The sequence below is a fragment of the Rutilus rutilus genome, assembly GCF_951802725.1.
Source record: "Rutilus rutilus genome assembly, chromosome: 8".
In the NCBI taxonomy this organism is placed as follows: Eukaryota; Metazoa; Chordata; class Actinopteri; order Cypriniformes; family Leuciscidae; genus Rutilus; species Rutilus rutilus.
Genome location: NC_140222.1, coordinates 17,155,165 through 17,174,972, shown reverse-complemented (window position 1 = coordinate 17,174,972; position 19,808 = coordinate 17,155,165). Strand labels below are relative to the sequence as shown.

Here is a 19,808-nt window from a genome sequence, read left to right as displayed (position 1 = left end):
AAAACAATGTCAGAAAAGGAACGGCGACCCCAATAGGCTCTATCCCAGTACCTGAAGGACCGTTCAAACACTTGGTGATGGACTATGTGGACATGATAAAATCAGTAAGGGGAAAAAGATATATGTTAGTTATAATAGACCGATTTAGTAGATGGGTCGAAGCAGAACCCTCGGCAGAACAAGGAGCGCAGACAGTGATCAAGTTCCTAACCAGAGAAGTCATTCCAAGATTTGGTATCCCATCCCAGATTAGTTCTGACAATGGATCTGCATTTATCCAAAAGACAGTGAAAGCAGTAATACAACAGTTAAGAATAAAACAAAGACTCGGCTGTATTTACAGGCCGCAAGCGCAAGGGATGGTTGAGAGGGTTAATGCGACGCTTAAGGCTAAAATCAACAAAATCTGTGCAGACACTAAACTCAACTGGGTAGATGCGTTACCTCTTGCCCTGATGAGCTACCGTATGCAAACTAATAGAATCACCAACTTGACTCCACATGAAATGTTAACAGGCAGACCCATGCCTGTGCCCCACCTGAGAGGTCCGTATGAAGGGCCGCCGTTAGAACAATTGCAGATGGAATTAAGGACATATATGAGACAACTGACTGCTATACATGGAGCTATTCATTCACAGGAACAAAACAGGGGGCCCAGGGAAGAAGAGGAAACTCCATGTCCAGTAGTTCCTGGGGACCAGGTATATTTAAGGGTCTTTAGGAGGAAGTGGAATGAGCCCAGGAGAGAAGGACCGTATACTGTAGTAAGAGCAACACCAACAGCAGTGCAGGTAGAGGGTAGCACAACATGGTATCACTTGAACCACTGCACCAGGGTCCCAAGACTGAGGCCTAGAAAGCAGGGGGAGGAACTAGATAGCTCAGAGGGAAGCAGTGAGGAAACAGAGCAGAATGCCCAAGAAGATCAAAGAGCTGAAGGAGAAGGTAATAATGCTGCTGAACCTCATTCTAGGGAAACTGAGCACACTGGACCAAGAGATGAAATGCCAATACAGAATGATGCACTCCTTCCAGAGGATCCAGAGCATGAAGGTGAGAGAGCTCTTAACACTGATCCTAGTATTGATACATCTGCTGCAGCAGTTGCCTCAAGCTCAAGGCCTCCAGAGGAACAGTCACCTGAATCCGGGCCCTCCACCAGAGAACCACACCAGCAGCAAGAGCTTGCTAACCTCAACCTTCAGGACATTGATCTCCCCAACATTGATTTCCCCGACATCAATCTCCCCGACATCGACTTCCCAGCTAGAAATTTTTTGTTCTAAAAATGTTCTAAGAACATTAGCATGTATTGTTCTATAAATGTTTTCAGCGGCTAGTTTTAGTTTTGTTCTCAGAATGTTCTTTTAAAAGTTTGGAGAACATTCTTTAAAAACATTATTAAAATGTTTAGTAGTAACATTCTTTTAACATTATTCTCTAACGTTCTTATAAAGTTTTCAGCGGCTAGTTTTAGTTTTGTTCCCAGAATGTTCTTTTAAAAGTTTGGAGAACATTCTTTAAAAACATTATTAAAATGTTTAGTAATAACGTTCTTATAACATTATTCTCTAATGTTCATAGAACAGTTTCAGCGGCTAGTTTTAGTTTTGTTCCCAGAATGTTCTTTTAAAAGTTTGGAGAACATTCTTTAAAAACATTATTAAAATGTTTAGTAGTAACATTCTTTTAACATTATTCTCTAATTTTCTCAGAACGTTTTCAGCGGCTAGTTTTATTTGTGTTCCCAGAATGTTTTTTTAAATGTTTAGAGAACATTTTCTAAAAACATTATTAAAATGTTTAGTAGTAACATTCTTTTAACATTATTCTCTAACGTTCTTAGAAAGTTTTCAGCGGCTAGTTTTAGTTTTGTTCCCAGAATGTTCTTTTAAAAGTTTGGAGAACATTCTTTAAAAACATTATTAAAATGTTTAGTAATAACGTTCTTATAACATTATTCTCTAATGTTCATAGAACGTTTTCAGCGGGTAGTTTTATTTTTGTTCCCAGAATGTTTTTTTAAATGTTTAGAGAACATTTTCTAAAAACATTATTAAAATGTTTAGTAATAACATTCTTATAACATTATTCTCTAACGTTCTTATAATGTTGTAAGCGGATAGTTTTATTTTTGTTCCCAGAATGTTCTTTTAAATGTTCGGATAACATTATTTAAAAACATTATTAAAATGTTTAGGTGTACCATTCTTACAACATTATTCTCTAACGTTCTTAGAAAGTTTTCAGGGGGTGTTTTTATTTTTGTTCCCAGAATGTTCTTTTAAAAGTTCAGATAACATTTTTTTTACAACATTATAAAAATGTTTAATAATAATATTGTTAGAACATTATTTCTCCTAAAAGGTAGGATAACATTCTCTAAGAACACTCTAAAAATGTTTTGTGATGATGACCTTCTATAAATGTTTAATCATAACATTTTTAGAACATTATCCCTTTATTCTTATAAAGTTTTTAGCAGGAAGTTTTATTTTTATTCTTAGAACGTTCTTCTAAAAGTTAGGATAACATTCTCTAAAAATACTCTTAAAAATACTACTTAACATTCTTATAAATGTTTTAGTGGGAAGTTTTATTTTTGTTCCCAAAATGTTCTCTTAAACATAAAAAATGCTTAGCTATAACATTGTTAAAACATACAATTTTATTAATCTCTAAAATAAAACAAAAATCTAACAGGTTTATGAATGGCAATGCATTCACATAAATTATTAGAAGTTCTGCGTCCAGTAGATGCCCAACATTAAATGAAGAACTCAGTAAAGTCCAATGTGCAATCACACGTCTTGACTGCTGTTTGCTCAGAGCGCTCATCATCAGTCTTTGGTTGTCTTGGTTCTTGCAGAAAAAGAATAAAGTCATCTGCATTAATAGGTGTTCTACTGTTCTTCTCTTCTTCTTTTTCAGCTGCTATCCCAGTTAGCAGAATTGAGCTCCATTCTCTGTGTGCATGGTAGAGTTTTTCCTCATAGCCTATAAAAGAAGATCATGCAACAGTGTAAACAAAAATAATACAAATACATATTACATATTAAGATCACAAGCAATATTGACTTTGAAAACTTTCAAAATTAGCCAGCCTAATTATTAATCAGAAATTAATTAGATTAGTTTATTTAAAAGTATAAATATGATACCTTATGAGTATCTATTTTGTTTCTGTAATTTAAAACATATACTTAATCCATTAAATACATGTTAAAGGGATACTCCACTTTTTTTGGAATTAGGCTCATTTTATAACTCCCCCAGAGTTAAACAGTTGAGTTTTACCGTTTTCTAATCCATTCAGCCGAGTTTCTGATATTTAGAAGAATATCAGTAACCAGACAGTTTCTGGTCTCATTGACTTCCATAGTATATATTTTTTCCTACTATGGAAGTCAATGAGACCAGAAACTGTCTGGTTACTGATATTCTTCCAAATATCAGAAACTCGGCTGAATGGATTCGAAAACGGTAAAACTCAACTGTTTAACTCTGGGGGAGTTGTAAAATGAGCCTATTTCCAAAAAAAGTGGAGTATCCCTTTAATAACACAACTAGAGGCTAAATTATTTTAACAAACTACAAACTTGGCTTGAGAAGTGTGAACCTCGAACTCAGGTAGCCTTGAGCACAGCTGCAGCATGTCACAGCACTGCCCACGATGCTTTTGCTCTGATGTAACAGCTCATTTTCATCAGTTATATTGTCTATGGATTGTTACATTTCTTACAGATTTCTGCTTGTTTTAAATCAGATACAGATAAAGTAGTACTGCATTTGAGATAGAACAATTTCTAGTGTGATTTAATCATACCTGTGAATCGTCTCTTTGCTATTAGCTAAGCTGTAAGTTTTAGTTACTTCAAAAGCAGAAAGAAAAATATGCTATAACTTCTGTTTCTTATTGAGAAATCACAGGACAGTGTTGACACTAACTTTTTGTGCTCCAGTAGGTTTCTGTGTGCGCACAATCTGCATGTTAAATGTGAGCTACTGTCTGTGCATATGAAAGCTTGTTTCCGCCATGGAATACAATTTTTAAAAAAGGTAATTGCGAATCACAATTCAAACTTTTTTTTCTCAGAAGTGCGAGATATAAACTCGCAATTGGCCGTTTGAAAGTCAGAATCACAGGATAAATTAGTAAAACCTGAGAAAAAAAAGCAATTCTGGCTTATTTTTTTTTTTGCTGTCGTTTCTATATGAGAACATTAATGCACTTCATCAATACAGCTGCTCTGAGAGTCACTTCAGCAGCATTTTAGCTTCATTTGAGAAAAACTATCATCATATCATAAAACACAGAGAAACTCAAAGGTCTACACGGCAATCCGTCAAATAAAAGTTTGGTTTAACCTTTGAAGAACGTTTTGCTTAAATCATTACATTTTAAATAATTGGTTATAGCAATTTAATTAAACCATTCAAATGGAATCAAGAAAACAAAAAAAAAAATTACTTTTGGGAGATGCGAGAGCAAAGTAGTCCAGTAACAGGCAGCCATGGTTAATGCAATTTGCAAAGACCCGCCCCCTTTAGTTACTGTTGCTATGTCCAACAAGCCATGGCGCTCTCACGCCACACATCATGTTGTCACGCAATGAAAAATACATTGCGGATCACATAAAAAACGCTGAAACGTTTAAACGCAGAGACAAGACAGAGCAGGTTACTTTTGATATGAAAGTTGAAACAAAGTCTCAACGTTTAATTTGTGTAATTTTTTTAGAAAAAAATATTTTTGGTAAAATAAAAATGTAAAAAATACCTGTCAATCAAACTCCCTCGAAGGGTGAATTCTGAGGGGAGTAAAAAAGACAGCTCACAATTCTGATATTTTCTTGCAATTGTGTGTTCTTGCCTCACAATTCTGAGAGAAAAAAAAAACTGTAATTTTACTGATGGAAACAGACAGTAAAAAAGTGGACTTCAAAGATTTCTTATTCTGTAGCTCCCTGTGGGATTTTTTTGACAAGTCCATAAAAATGCATCCATCCATGATAAAAGTACTCCACACGGCTCTGGCAGGTTAATAAAGGCGAAAGGTGAAGCGAAGTGATGCGTTTGTGTAAGAAACAGATCCATATTTTATATTTTAGGGCTGGGAATCGATTAAAAAAAGTAACTGATTATTTACACAATTTGCTGTAATTAAATGCAATTAATTGCATTTCCCCCAAGCTTGTAATCATCAATATTTAAACTTAGAATAACCTAATTAAACAACAAAAAGGAAAAAAAGGAACAGAAAATAGCCCTGTATTAAAATAATATTAAACATCAATATATTATTATTTTCAATAATCAATCAACATAATAAATTTAACAATTTATTATTATAATTTTTTTTTTCTAATTATCAAAATAAAACATAGTCCTACAAAGCTATTATTACAAGAGCATGTGATCAGAGCAGGTAATTTTACCATTGTTGTCAGCATGACTATACCAGCTCAGTAGGGCTATTTCACAGAAGTCTACTACTGAGAAATTTCACGTTATTTGACTTAGCTTTTCCAGTGCATGATCGGTACATGATTGGAGCGTTTGGGCCGTTAACGACAGAGCAGAACGCGCAGCGCAAACACGGAGCAGAACATTGAGCAAAGAGCTCAATGTTTGCTCAGTGTTGTGTGTGTGTGTCAGTGCGCCGACACACACACACGGAATGGAGAGCGCGGAGCGGAAAAGACCCGGTCATGAAAGCTGCGCGAGAATAAAACCTGATCGCCAAACACGGAGGGGCGGGACGGCATATTTTGCAGCCTTTTCCGCAACAGGAAGTCATTAAAATGAGGCAAAAAAAGTGCTGCGTTAATTGCATTTTTTTTATAAACTCGTTAAGCATCTCAAATTAATCGCGAAGATTAACGTGTTAATTCCCCCAGCCCTACCATATTTATAATTTTATCGACTTAAATAACTAGCTTCCAGCAGACAGCCATATGCAAGTCAAATTACGCCCAAAGAGTTAGTCAACGCATCGATACGCATATGCGCCTGCAAGGCTACGCATCACTACACTTCGGCCGCCATATGCGTCTATGAGTAGAAAAATGTGTCGTCCCAGTTTTTGATACGCGACGCACCGTTGTATGCAATACTATGCGTTGTTGGTGGGGGCAAAACTGCAAGTTGCTTGCGTCCGACGTGTTGACTATAAAAGGCTCTTGTCGGTGCATGACATAGGAGTAGCATAAGCTTTGATGGCTCTCGCGGTTCAAACAAACAGGGCTAGGCAATAAATTCAAGCTCCTCCCACATTTCTCTTTATATGATTCTCTTTAATGATAATTTTTCTAAAAATCTCTTTGGAAAGAAAGTCAGATATAAATCTGGGACAAAAAAAAATCTGGGAGAAAATAGATTTATTTTGGAGTGCATTGTGCGTTTAAAATTGACTACGGTTTTATAAAATGCAGTGGATACTTACTAGTGATGGACTTGTTTCTCTGTTGGTGCCTGTTCTGCTCCGTAAACATTGGTCCAATGCTTGATCTTAAGAAAATGTAAAAAGTGTGTTAATGTGTGTTAACAGACTATTGATCTGGGTGACATAGGACCATTTTTTATGTTTTCCTTAAGTGTTAGGCTATTTAAATCTGGAGAACCCTTACTAACATTAACCATGGTTTTGCTACACTAACTAACTGGTAATAAATTATTGTAATCAATCCACCATAAAAATATTGTTTCTACACTTTACTATAATAAAAACCATGGTTAATTTAGCAAAGGACCCTGGGAACATGTCCTAAAAAGAACAGCTCATCCAAAAAATAGACTCTCTATCGTTATTTACCGGTACTCCATGTTGTTCCAAAACTGTATGAATTTATTTTGTATAACCTTAATTAAGATATCTTGAGAAATGACTTCACTGTTTTTTTGTTTTTTTTCTCCATAAAATGGGTTCCAATGTTGTTTAATTCCCAACATTCTTGTGTTTCAGAGAAGTAAGTCATACAGGTTTGAAAATAATTTCATTTTGAAAGGACATTTATGTTATGTATAAAGACACAATGTTCTCAGTTCCCTCATTGTAAAGCTCCTATGCTGAGGTTTATTTTATTTTATTTTTTCAAAATGTTGCAAGTAAAATGTTCTAATTGTGTTAACTTGTCACATTAGAAGAACGTTTTATGAAGAACATTCAACATCTCATCTCTCAATGATATCCTCAAAACATTTCCCTAACGTGACAGAGAGAACGTTCTTCTTTTGTTATCATGAAACATTGGGACAATGTTATATTGAGATCATTGTACAACTTTAACTTTAGCAACATTCCCAAAATATGCTCAAAATGTTGCAAGTAGAATGTTCTTCTTTTGTTATCATGAAACATTGGGAACATTTGTTTCCATAAAATGGGTTCCAATGTTGTTTTATTCCCAACATTCTTGTGTTTCACAGAAGTCATACACTACAGGTTTGAAAATAATTTCATTTTGAAAGGACATTTATGTTTGGGTCAGCTAGGCCCATAAAAACTCATATCAAGAAGACAGGTACAATTTTGACTGGAGGGTTTGGACCAGTGTGCCTTTGAGCAGAGTTTACATGTTCTGCCTCTATTTCACGTGTATTTTACTATGACAATACTCACCGCAACTGAAGATCATGTGGCTGGATAATTTATTCCCAAAATTCCTGGATAATGGGAAACACACACATACAGCAATATTATTAGCTATTTGTATTTACTTACTAAAAGAGACATAAAAAGCTTGCAAATTTTTACTCACCAGCTCAAAAACATATTATGATGATGACTCATCATATCCCGCGATCATTCAAAAGCCTAGTTTTCATAGTGTGGTTCGAGTTCCTCTCTGTATAAAGACACAATGTTCTCAGTTCACTCATTGTAAAGCTCAGACTATGCTGAGGTTTATTTTTATTTATTTTTATCAAAAACTAACTTAGCTGACAATATTTAGCCTAACGTTACACATGCAGCCTGAAACATTGACATAATATCGATATTGCTCTAGTCGCATTTAAAATTAGCTTCTCAATTTAACACACTATATTTTGATGTAGCAGAATGTATTTTTATATAAAATAAAGTTATTTACCTTCCGCAGATTGCAATATGTCCGTTACACGTAGGCTACGTTGTTAAAATTCGTTGTCCATTTACATCCCGCAACTCGCTCAAAATAAAAATGTAACAGTACGATGCAAAATAATCCATGTTTTAAACAATGTAAAAGCCACAGAACCGAAGGAGGCTAGTACTGAAGATTCTCCCGAGCAGCAGCAGCGCGCGCACACACACACTCTCACTCTAACAGACGAATATTCAAACTTCAAACTTGACCAGTAAAAGGCGCGCATAGCTGCCATTGGCCAGATTCCTGGATGACAGTCTGAATAGCCAATCATGCTCAAAACAACTCGAAGAGACAGCCAATAATGTGGTAACATTGCAATTACAGGAAAAGATTACATGTTTTAAAAGAAAGAATATGAAAAAAATGTGCACGGCTATTTATTTAGTTGTATTTGTAAGCTGGCTGTTATATTTAATCAATTGGTTAAATGGTGTCTTCATTGCAGTGCATGATAAAAAAAAAAAAAAAAACTTACAATAACATATAAATAATAATAATAAATTACACAAATAATATATACCATGTATAACAACATATATTTACCACTGCTCTGCCAAACAGCAGTTTAAAAGAGCAAACATATTATATATTAAACAGAGCAAACATTGCATATGTAGGCTATTCATATACAATTCTGTATACCTACCTACATGAAAAACTAATGGATTGGTATCATGGTAACATTAGAGTTACATTCATGTGACCCATAATGATCCTTTTGCACTTTAACAAAATATTGACCTTTCCTTTAGAAACACTCTTATGCCTAATAATGTCAACTTGCTTTTCACCCTGTGTGGCACAGTTACACAACCTGTTGGTTTAGGGTAAATCCTCTGTCCAACACAACACTTTGGTAACATTGGCATAATTCTATACAAGTTGCAACATATACCCCGGGTTTCACAGGCAAGGTTTAAGCCTGTAGTCCCAGACTAAAATGCACGTTTGAGCTGTTTTACCTGAAAGCAACTTGCACTGACATATCTTAAAATATGTCAGTGCCATTGTTTTGTCTCAAGATGCACACCAGTAATGTTTCTTTTTCTTTTTTCTAAGGCACATTTTTTAAAAGCGAATTAAATGCACTAAGGCCTAATCCTGGCTTAATCTAAACTCTGTGAAACCGGGTCTGGGTTAAAAATTAAGGGTTAAGGTTAACCCTAACCCTTGTCTACAGACTTTTATTTAACAGCATGGATACTCCAAGGTGTTGACTGCAGTGGTTAGGCCTTTAGCGTTGATACAGGACGAATAACTTCTTACTGTGACAGTCTGTAATGTACTTTAGCAAAGAGTGTTTGTATGGATTGTCCCTAATTAAGCTAGAGCTATTGGTGCATTCAAGTCATGTCATAAAGATCGTATTTACAAGTTGAACGCCACCACAATGATGAGAATATGAGTAGGAAGCTCAGGATTTTCTTTAACCCTGATCTTGAAGAGTTAGGGGTGTGTCAGTGGGAAACATTGTGGGATACCACTATACTTAGGTATTTAGCAGTGACAATGAAGTAAGCTAATGCCTGCACAAAATATGATAGCATTAATATGTAACAGTATAATATGTGATGATAAAGTTTACAGTGGCTTCATTAATTTAAAACATTAAACAAAATTGTAAAACCTCATGAATACAAACTTCCCAGGAGGACTTAAATGCACCATATGTTCCATCGTGAACCCTGTTGGCCTGCTGTCTGACCAGCAAGCTCAATTTAACATTAATTGTGTAGTTTTATTGCTAAATGTTACATTTAAAATGTTCTAGTGTTGTTAACACGTCACATTACAATAATTTTTTTTAAAAACACTCATCATCTCAGGTCTCAGTGATATCCTCAAAACATTTTACGAACGTTGATTTGATAATGTTCCTCCTCTGTTATTATGGAACATTGTGCCAATGTTTTACTGAGAACATTATATAATCTGTTATCTCAACAACATCCTCAAAACATCCTCAAAATGTTGCAATTAAAATGTTCTAATTGTGTTAACACATAACATTACAAGAACGTTTTATAAAGAACATTCAACATCTCATCTCTCAATGATATCCTCAAAACATTTTCCTAATGTGACAGAGAGAACGTTCTTCTTTTGTTATGACAAAACATTGGGACAATGTTATATTGAGATCATTGTACAAACTTTAACTTTAACAACATTCCCAAAATATCCTCAAAATGTTGCAAGTGGAATGTTCTTCTTTTGTTATCATGAAACATTGGGACAATGTTATATTGAGATCATTGTACAAACTTTAACTTTAACAACATTCCCAAAATATGCTCAAAATGTTGCAAGTAGAATCTTAATTGTGTTAACTCGTCACATTAGAAGAACGTTTTATAAAGAACAACATACATCTCATCTCTCAATGATATCCTCAAAACATTTTCCTAATGTGACAGAGAGAATGTTCCTCTTTTGTTTTTATGAAACTGTAACAGAGACAGGGGTGCCACAAAGAGGCCCCAACAGCAGCAGCACAACTGCTCTGTATGTACCGGCAGATGGAGGCGAAAAAAATGAAGTGACGTGATGATGAGGTCAAAAGTTCAGTGTTTAATCCAATAGGTGCAACTGGTATTTACAGTGAAAATACAAAGAAGAGAAAAAAAAAAAACTAATCCAAAAAAAATAAATAAAATAAACTGTTTAAAGTTATCTGCACACAAAATTTGGCTATACCAGTAAATCGGCCCAAAAACAGGGCAATAACTCCCCAACACTCACTCTACGAGCCTTCTAATCACACTGAGGCGCCTTCTTAAAAAGGCTAAGCCCCTCCTACTTGGACCAAACCATTTGGTAATTAAAGATAATAAATGACATTTAAAGAAGACAAATCAAAATAGATTTAACAGTAACAAAGAGATAAACAGTTTGAATAATATAAAAATATATAAACATTGAAAACAAAACAACTCAATTAATTATTAATGTTGAACAATGTTTATCAAAGAATCAAACAGAACTCCAATCTCCCCCTCACACATGACCACAATTAACTGTGCCTATTGGCGGGAAAGAGACATTCAAAATGGTGGCAGTTCCTGTGACCGGGTTTCGTCTGTTTGGTAAAGTAAAATGTTCCTATACGTAAGTATGACAATTTATTATTATGTAAGAGGTTAATTGAAATCAATAAACATATAACATGGTTACCGGCCTTGTTTGAGTTCTTTACAATATATAAATCAACAACGAGAAATTAATAACTCAGTAAATGAAAAAAAGGGCATGGTGAAGACAGGTACAACACGAAACAATACACAATCAGTGACACACATATATCTGCGTTAACTGGTGTAAAACTGCGCAAAACAGATAGTGTGTGTTAAGATGTTAGTGTGAAAGTGTCTGTATGTATGCATTTTCTCAGTTCAGTGTCATACTAAGAGTCTTTTCCAAAATAAGAGCCTCTAGTCACAGATCCTCACTGTGACAGAAACATTGGGACAATGTTATTTTGAGATCATTGTACAAACTTTAACTTTAACAACATTCCCAAAATATGCTCAAAATGTTGCAAGTGGAATGTTCTTCTTTTGTTAGCATGAAACATTGTGACAATGTTATATTGAGATCATTGTACAAACTTTAACTTTAACAACATTCCCAAAATATGCTCAAAATGTTGCAAGTAGAATCTTCTAATTGTGTTAACTCGTCACATTAGAAGAACGTTTTATAAAGAACAATATACATCTCATCTCTCAATGATATCCTCAAAACATTTTCCTAATGTGACAGAGAGAATGTTCCTCTTTTGTTTTTATGAAACATTGGGACAATGTTATTTTGAGATCATTGTACAAACTTTAACTTTAACAACATTCCCAAAATATGCTCAAAATGTTGCAAGTAGAATCTTCTAATTGTGTTAACTCGTCACATTAGAAGAACGTTTTATAAAGAACAACATACATCTCATCTCTCAATGATATCCTCAAAACATTTTCCTAATGTGACAGAGAGAATGTTCCTCTTTTGTTTTTATGAAACTGTAACAGAGACAGGGGTGCCACAAAGAGGCCCCAACAGCAGCAGCACAACTGCTCTGTATGTACCGGCAGATGGAGGCGAAAAAAATGAAGTGACGTGATGATGAGGTCAAAAGTTCAGTGTTTAATCCAATAGGTGCAACTGGTATTTACAGTGAAAATACAAAGAAGAGAAAAAAAAAAAAAACTAATCCAAAAAAAATAAAAAAAATAAACTGTTTAAAGTTATCTGCACACAAAATTTGGCTATACCAGTAAATCGGCCCAAAAACAGGGCAATAACTCCCCAACACTCACTCTACGAGCCTTCTAATCACACTGAGGCGCCTTCTTAAAAAGGCTAAGCCCCTCCTACTTGGACCAAACCATTTGGTAATTAAAGATAATAAATGACATTTAAAGAAGACAAATCAAAATAGATTTAACAGTAACAAAGAGATAAACAGTTTGAATAATATAAAAATATATAAACATTGAAAACAAAACAACTCAATTAATTATTAATGTTGAACAACGTTTATCAAAGAATCAAACAGAACTCCAATCTCCCCCTCACACATGACCACAATTAACTGTGCCTATTGGCGGGAAAGAGACATTCAAAATGGTGGCAGTTCCTGTGACCGGGTTTCGTCTGTTTGGTAAAGTAAAATGTTCCTATACGTAAGTATGACAATTTATTATTATGTAAGAGGTTAATTGAAATCAATAAACATATAACATGGTTACCGGCCTTGTTTGAGTTCTTTACAATATATAAATCAACAACGAGAAATTAATAACTCAGTAAATGAAAAAAAGGGCATGGTGAAGACAGGTACAACACGAAACAATACACAATCAGTGACACACATATATCTGCGTTAACTGGTGTAAAACTGCGCAAAACAGATAGTGTGTGTTAAGATGTTAGTGTGAAAGTGTCTGTATGTATGCATTTTCTCAGTTCAGTGTCATACTAAGAGTCTTTTCCAAAATAAGAGCCTCTAGTCACAGATCCTCACTGTGACAGAAACATTGGGACAATGTTATTTTGAGATCATTGTACAAACTTTAACTTTAACAACATTCCCAAAATATGCTCAAAATGTTGCAAGTGGAATGTTCTTCTTTTGTTAGCATGAAACATTGTGACAATGTTATATTGAGATCATTGTACAAACTTTAACTTTAACAACATTCCCAAAATATGCTCAAAATGTTGCAAGTAGAATCTTCTAATTGTGTTAACTCGTCACATTAGAAGAACGTTTTATAAAGAACAATATACATCTCATCTCTCAATGATATCCTCAAAACATTTTCCTAATGTGACAGAGAGAATGTTCCTCTTTTGTTTTTATGAAACATTGGGACAATGTTATTTTGAGATCATTGTACAAACTTTAACTTTAACAACATTCCCAAAATATGCTCAAAATGTTGCAAGTAAAATGTTCTAATTGTGTTAACTCGTCACATTAGAAGAACGTTTTATAAAGAACATTCAACCTCTCATCTCTCAATGATATCCTCAAAACATTTTCCTAATGTGACAGAGAGAATGTTCCTCTTTTGTTTTTATGAAACATTGGGACAATGTTATTTTGAGATCATTGTACAAACTTTAACTTTAACAACATTCCCAAAATATGCTCAAAATGTTGCAAGTGGAATGTTCTTCTTTTGTTAGCATGAAACATTGGGACAATGTTATATTGAGATCATTGTACAATATTTAACTTTAACAACATTCCCAAAATATGCTCAAAATGTTGCAAGTAAAATGTTCTAATTGTGTTAACTCGTCACATTAGAAGAACGTTTTATAAAGAACATTCAACATCTCATCTCTCAATGATATCCTCAAAATATTCTACAAATGTGACAGAGAGAACGTTCTTCTTTTGTTTTTATGAAACATTGGGACAATGTTATATTGAGATCATTGTACAAACTTTAACTTTAACAACATTCCCAAAATATTCTCAAAATGTTGCAAATAAAATGTTATAATTTTGTTAACTCGTCACATTAAAATAACGTTTTATAAAGAACATTCAACCTCTCATCTCTCAATGATATCCTCAAAACGTTTTCCTAACGTGACAGAGAGAATGTTCTTCTTTCGTTATAATGAAACATAGGGACAATGATATTTTGAGATCATAGTACAACTTGTTATTTCAGAAACATTCCCAAAACATCTTTTGAATGTTGCAGTTAAAATGTTATATCTTAGTTTTCATATAACGTTATAGGAACATTTTTTTAAATGAGAAAACATCCTTAAAATGTTCGGTAAACATTACATTCAAATGTTTTCTTTAGAACATTAACCAAACTTGTAGGGAATGTTAGCGAAAGTTCTGAGAACGTTCCCTGCTAGCTGGGTTCTCCGATGTTGAATGGGATGAGTTACCATAACATGACTGAACCAACTCAAGGTAATAAGAGAAGCAGACACAATGTAAAAAGAGATTTGAAATGGACTTGGGCCACTGATGAGAACTATACCAAAATTGAATATGACTTTGAATTGGAACTAAGAAAGGAGAAACTATTAGATACAGCCTATCACAATGAATGGTACAGGTGGGCAGAATACACAGTAAAACAGACGACAAAGAGTACTTGTGTGTTGTGCTCACCCTCGCCTTTGAAAAAGTTAACAATCGTGCCAAACCAGTATGACAACGTAGACTGTGCCAGATTCTATTCGCAGTATTGTGACAACCAAACTGGTCAAATAACTCCATATTGCCCAGCGGAATGTCTAGCCATGTTGGGCAGCCAATATTACCATAAATTTTATAATCAGAAAGGGTGGGGAAGTGAATGCAAAAAACTTGATGTAAGAATAGACCCAGCCAAACGAGAAACTCCAAAGAACTATGTACTAGATACATCATTTGAATATGAATGTTTTAATAAGACTAAGGGGCGGCACGATATGGGGAAATTCCAAGGCAAGTGTTCAATAATATGGCATCTAGACCGAGAAATGTATTATGACCCAGATGTGTATAAATCTTTCAGCATAATATATGCCACAGCAACAGTAAACAACAACATGACGATAACGACTGTTAAAGACAATTGTAAGAACGCTTCATTGACTTTTCCTTTAATAGAACCCTTTGAAAGTCAAAATGAAGCAATTGCTGATTACTTTTGGTTGTGTGGAGGCGGAAGACTGAGAGCCACCTTAGTCGATTGGAAAGGACTCTGTGTCAGAGTAAGACTGGCTCAGGAAGTTGGGATTATAGACTGGGATCTAAATGAAACAAAAGACCTGGAGAGCATCAACAAACAAAAACGCAGAGTTAAAAGAGCGTATACCCCAGACCCTAAAGTAACAATAGATTCCATAGGACAACCAAGAGGGATACCTCATGAATTTAAAGCCAGAGATGAGGTAGCAGCAGGCTGGGAATCCATATTTGTGTGGATATTACCAAACAAGAATCAAGAATGGATTAATTACATTTATTATAACCAACAGAGATTCATTAATTACACAGACGACGCACTTGATGCCTTAGGCCATCAATTAAGGTATACTAGCAAAATGACATGGCAAAACAGACAAGCTCTGGATTGGCTATTGGCAGAAAAAGGAGGAGTATGTGTGATGTTTGGAACTGATTGTTGTACCTTTATTCCAAATAATACAGCCCCTGATGGAGCTTTTACTAGAGCCATGAAGAAACTGAAGCAGCTAAGACAAGAGGTTACGGAAAATGCGGGAAGAGACAGAAACATTGGATACTGGTTAGACTCTTTGTTTGGTTCCTGGAAGGAATGGTTCATTAAGGTGGGAATGATAATAGTTGTGGTTGTTGTTGTTTTCTTTTTGCTGTTCTGTTGTGTTGTGCCTTTCCTCAGATCTATGATAGCCAACGCAGCTGCCAAACAGATGATTAATGTGTCAGTCAAACGTTCGGGAATTGACATCGGGTGCACAAACTCAGGAGTGTACCCTATTGGGTCAGGTCTGGATGAGTTGGATGACTTCCTGTGAACAGTACTGATGAAGGAGTAAAGAAGAAAGTGCCTTGTTACTTTTATTTTCTGATTATTGATTTTCACAATTTGACACTGTTTTTGATAGAAAGGGAGGTAGCCCCACTGTGTATTTTATTTTTTGGGTAAAATTAGGTAGATCATTAGAAAACGGGTAGAGTAGGGAGTTAGTTAGAGGGGTTATTTTTTGTTTTTTGTTTTGTTTTGAAACAAGGGCTCCTTCCAGAATATATTCTTACATATATTCTTACATATAATCCTTCATATATTTTTACATATAATCCTACTGAGTGTATTTTATATAATCACACTAATTGTTCACAAAATATGAATATGAGAATGAGAGGGGACGATACAAGGTTTAAAGCAGGTCATTGCCCGTGGTACGAGGTAATGCAACCAGATATAAAGGGAAAAGATCAGAATGTTTTTATTACTTTTAATCACTCTTATCACTTTTTAATCACTTATTAATATTAAAAAAGTTATTTTTAATTTTTTAAAGTTTTCTTTATGAAATAAATGTGAAGTAAATGCCTTAGGCAACTGGAAAATGTTTTTACGGGGCAAAAGAGGAATTAATTACAAGCGCGGTCACCGATTGCCGACCAGCAAGGGCAGACTCAACTGGTGGTTTAAAAACCCGCTGTCTGCTCCAACACCAGATAGCGCCCTAGGCAGGACCAGGGCACCTCTGGCAACGATGGAGCAACCCAGATAGCACTCCAGGCCACCGGAAGCGCCTGTGCAGTTCCTCTGGCACCGTGGGACAACTCTACCCTCAAGTCTGTATAAGAAATGTTGATTAAAACTGGATAACAGATGCTCATCTCTCCCTCAAGAATGATAATAGAAAAGGAAGGTGAGATCTTTTACTCCGCTCTAGTCAAATGGGGGCGGAGATGTTTGGTCTCACTATTCCTCCAGAATGTACCTTTGTGACAAAAGCCTATTGATAAGAAAGACGGATGGTTTATTTTTGGCCATGATTGATAGATAAAGGAAGGAGGCTTGCACATGAAGATACATTCTGGGATAAACATGAAGGTGGGACTTGAATAAGTCCCAAAGGGGGGATGTGTTGGAGATTTTCCTTTGCCTCATGTAAAAGTCTGTATTTCTGTGTCTCAGTCAGAACCCAGGTTAAATCAGGATACATCAGGTCAAATTAGGTCAAGTGGTCTGTGAGGATGAAAGAGTACCTAACAAGCTCAGAGAGAAGATGTGTATGGGTAACTGATAAGATGGTACTAAAAACGTCAATTAAAAATGATGGATGGTATGACAACACTGCAGGTGCATTGAATCATGTGACCAAAGATGTTCTAGAAAATGGGTATGACCAAAGATTTTTCCACCAATAGAATAATGTCTCCGCAAAGGTGACGCTAGCGGTAGCGAGATCTCGATAGTTGATTGGCTACCTAGTGATAAGAAAAGGTATAAAACCTGAGGTTCTGACCATTGCAGATCAGATGAACAGCTGCATCTCACTTTGTTGCTAGTCAATAAAGTTACTTCTTCTGACACCTGGAAATTCGACTCTTGAGAGATTTCTTCGAGACCCGATTTGAGGACTTAGAATTTGCTACAACAGTATCCCCCAGAGTTAGATAAGTCCATGCATACCCTATTCATCTCCGTGTGTGCCGTAACTCTGTCTGACGCATCCACTGCTAGCCTAGCTTAGCACAAAGACTGGAGGTAAACGGCTAGCATACTGCTCCTAATAAGTGACAAAATAACGCCAACATTTTCCTATTTACATGTTGTGATTTGTATAGTCACAGCGTGTACAAATAACAAGGTCACATGAGACACAGCCATCTTCTAACCGTATATTGGCTGTGTCTCATGTGATCTTGTTATTTGCACAAATAACAATGACTTCAACACAATCTATGGTTTTTAAAATATAAAATTTATTCACAGACATTAAAAAATGAATAAACAAGTATTGTACTTGAAGTATGATATCAGTACAATTATTTCTTACCTCTGAATTGGACAGTTTAGTGGGACATATTCTTCTTTTGGTCTGTAACTTCTCAATTAACATCATGTTCTCTTCAATTAGGCGTCTCAAATCTCTCCAAAATCATATTTACTCTCATATCTATGTTAATTACAAGGAATCATAGACCTTATTCAGAGCAGCACTATGACAGAAAGTGAGGCTGTGAGGGAGAGACTTACCGAGTTTTCAATGACATCCACTGTATAAAGCTCCTAGATCACTTATGATTTTTCACAGCTCATATTGTCTGGAGTTTTTTGTCTACTGAAATTTCTGGGAAAGATATATTTTCAGTATTTCATCAGGAGAATAATCCAAAAGTAGATTAAATAATGGCACAGCCCACTGAAGAGATGTATTATGCACGGATCCAGTATACTGTTACACAACATGCGTTATCTGTCTCTATTTAACTATTTAACGTTACAAAACTGACTGTTTAACTGAATACTCGCCAAGTACTTGCGACTCACAAGCTGTTTGAGACTGAGAAGTGGCTTGTGCGCTCCACTTATATAGATCAGGGGTGTGCACGCTTTTGCGGGAATGACTAAAATTATGTGCAATACAAGCACTATTCAACCAGAGCGAATGAGATGAGTGAGTGAGAGGAGGCGGGTTTGTGTCACTTCACCGTCAGAGAGAAGATAGTGAGAACATGACCACTGACAACAAAACAGACCGGCTCGGGCCAAGCATGTGGAAAATCGTCTGATTGCAGTCTCTGGATGGTCGTTCGGTGCATCTCAAAAAAAAAAAAAAAAAAACTAAAAAGAAAGTTCCTTGAATGTTATTTGAGTCCCAAAAAATAACCAAACGGGAGACAATTACTAGGCTAACATTTGGGGAATGTTCTGTTTGCTGTGAATATACCAGCTCCGACAATGTTTTTTTTAAACCATCTTTAGTTTTTAATTAGTACATCACATTCATTTAATTTGATCATTTGAGTATGAAAACAGTAAACCAGATAGAGATAAATCAACTGCTGCTCAGTATTTATTTAGTCACCTTGTTGTCTTTGTCTGTCTGCCACGGATCCCGATGATCGCCACTTGCAGCTAATAAGACCCATTTCACTGTTTCACTGACTCATTAAACTCCAATATTCAATTGGAGGCAGGTACATTTACAAGGTTGGGAAATGTAGTACAACGGGACCTTTAGTGGTTCTACAATCTACTTAGGCCTGCTATGCTTTTGGGAAACACTTCCCAGGGGTGCGTTTCCCAATAGCATTGTTAGCCTATATGGTCGTAATTTCTGTCGTTATCAGCATAGTTCAACAAGTCGGTGTTTCCCGAAAATATAGTTCCAACAAACATTCGCAAACAGCCTCGCAAAATTGTGTGTTTGGAACGACAGCTCTCGACCTGTGGTTAGAAGCATAGTTTCTAGTTTGCATGACATGTGAACTCAATAAATATCTTGAGCAAAATAAGCAAGCTGACATTCAGTACAATCTATATCTTATTTAGAATACACACAAATGTAATTTACGTCTTTTAGTTTGACGAGATTTAAAGCATTGTTTCTTAATAGTGCACATGTGCGAACGTGCTCTAGGACATAAGAACGAGCCTATGATTGAATCTGGAAATAAAGTAAATTAACTGAGAAAAAAAGAATTAGACCTCA

At 35.5% G+C, this 19,808-nt stretch overlaps 1 long non-coding RNA gene across 1 annotated transcript; it reads right to left on the bottom strand.

Moving 5' to 3' along the window:
• Nucleotides 1–2,730: 2,730 nt before the first annotated feature.
• On the bottom strand, nucleotides 2,731–7,798 carry LOC311296209. The gene is made up of 4 exons (XR_014628524.1): nucleotides 7,764–7,798; nucleotides 7,625–7,668; nucleotides 6,449–6,513; nucleotides 2,731–3,000 (listed from the first exon to the last, which is right to left on the bottom strand). It is a non-coding gene; the product is annotated as an uncharacterized lncRNA (long non-coding RNA).
• Between the last annotated feature and the right edge of the window lie 12,010 nt (nucleotides 7,799–19,808).